Genomic DNA, 1,990 nt, shown 5'->3' with positions numbered 1-1,990 from the left:
GTGAGCAAGACATAAAACAAGGATTCCTCAAGTCTTATCTTCGTGTGAGCAAAAGAGAAAGAACAAAAAATAAAGGACAAAACAAGCAGTCAGACGGATATCAAGACAGGGCAAGAGAATGGGGGGGGGGGGGGGAGATAGTATTCACAATTCTTTTAAGGCCAAGTAACACAATGTACATAGAAATGGGAACCAACTGCACAGAGAAGAAAGAACAATATTGCTAACAAGAAGAAATAAGAAAACAAAAAAGGAAACATCTAATCCAATGAATGACACTTTTCTTGTCAGGAAGTTAGTTAAAAAGTGTGTGAACCTTATCTACCACAAATAATTATATCCACATAAAAGGAAGCTCCCTTGATGAGTGCAGTGTAATAGCATTGTTAGTCTGACACTCAACCTTGGTTTTTAGCACCAGTACATGCATAAATACATTGTCAGCCAATTGAAACTTCTATTTTTGTTTTCTGATTAGTCAAATAAATTTCAACAATATCAAACTAACTCAGTGTCACAAATATATAGATAGAGAAATATATAGTGCAAAAATACCATACAACAAGTATAAGCAAGTATTTCCTCCATAACAAAGTTTAAAAGCAAGTCCCTTTTTTCGACATAAAAGCAAGTTTACACTTTGGGGCGGGAGGGGGGGAGGGGGGGTTGGTTCTTGAAGAAAACCTGCAGCTCTTCCTGCAAAAAGATGGACAGTCAACAATGAAAATAATCCCGGAGCAGAAAAGTACCATTTTCACGAAGAGAGAAATCCCCAACTCCTTGAAACACCTTGCTGTAGAGTTGCTGCTCCATGACATGATGGGCCTAGGATATGGTTTTACAGTAGGGACAACATCCTTATTGCATATAAAGGAGATGAAAATTGTCCTGTGATCGACTATTACAGTGCCTCCTCCAGTAAACCTCTTTACTACTGGAATCTTGTCTTGCAAAACAGAACCGATTTCAAAAAGTTCAGCTGGTTTTCTATGACAATAGTTAATGTTGTTATACAATTAACTCAATTAGAGACATACAACAAAACATGTCCTATCATTACGGCCATGGCATACATCAAGTACTCGTAACTTCTTGCATCAATTGTAAGCTGATAGATCAGAACTTGCACAACAGCAGTGCAGTTGATACTGATAGCTTAGCTCCAAAGAATATACAGCCTAAACAATATCAAAAAGTGGAAAAACTGGCCTCGTTATCAGTGTCTTTATGACACACATATGTTAAATTGCTTTAGGTTCGTATTTTTCGAATTCCCTTCCTGGCTCCACCATTTCCCACAAGCACTATATTGTTTAAAAATGGTGAAAGATTAATTAGTGAAGCAGAGGGAAAGTGCAAATCCAATCGTCAAAACAAGTTGTATAGTGAACCCACCAATAAAAACAATCAAGAAACAATTCTAGCAAAAGTACTACTCTGGAAAAAAAGAGTCATACCATCAAAAAGGGTGAAAATTGATAACTCACCCTGAAATACCCATGACAATTGTGGGTTCATTGGTTCCATCATTTACAATGCACCAGTTTTGAGGTGAAGTCCTGAGCAACCGTTCCTCCAAATGCAATTGCTGCAGAATTGGCACTCCTTTAAATTTAACAACATTCATCAATGGCAGCCGCCCCACATTTCCTGAACTCATCGCAACTAAAACAATCTATACGCTAACAGCTGAATTGGGTCTTTGACTCTTTTCCCAATTTCACCAGAAAGCCTACAATTGTGTACTTTCTTGACAATTTCAAGGATCAATGTTATCCACGAGTGTCACCACAGACCCACTCAAGGAATTCATAAATCTCCCTCTTCTTCTCTTTTAAAAAGCTAAGCCTCCTCTCTCTATCTCGCACTTGTTCTTCGCCTGAAAACACGTGTCCAAAACTATTATTTCACCTAAAATGACCAGTAATTGATTTCGAGTTATAAGGTGGGGAAGCAATAGCTGAGGTAGATATGATCAACGGGCAGAGGG

At 38.1% G+C, this 1,990-nt stretch overlaps 1 pseudogene; it reads right to left on the bottom strand.

Moving 5' to 3' along the window:
• Window positions 1-684: 684 nt before the first annotated feature.
• Window positions 685-1,670, bottom strand: LOC109222764 (annotated as a pseudogene).
• Window positions 1,671-1,990: the final 320 nt, after the last annotated feature.

Source organism: Nicotiana attenuata, unplaced genomic scaffold (genome assembly GCF_001879085.1).
Source record: "Nicotiana attenuata strain UT unplaced genomic scaffold, NIATTr2, whole genome shotgun sequence".
Lineage (NCBI taxonomy): Eukaryota > Viridiplantae > Streptophyta > Magnoliopsida > Solanales > Solanaceae > Nicotiana > Nicotiana attenuata.
Note: the sequence above shows the minus strand (reverse complement) of the source record. Positions and strands in the feature narration are given on the sequence as shown.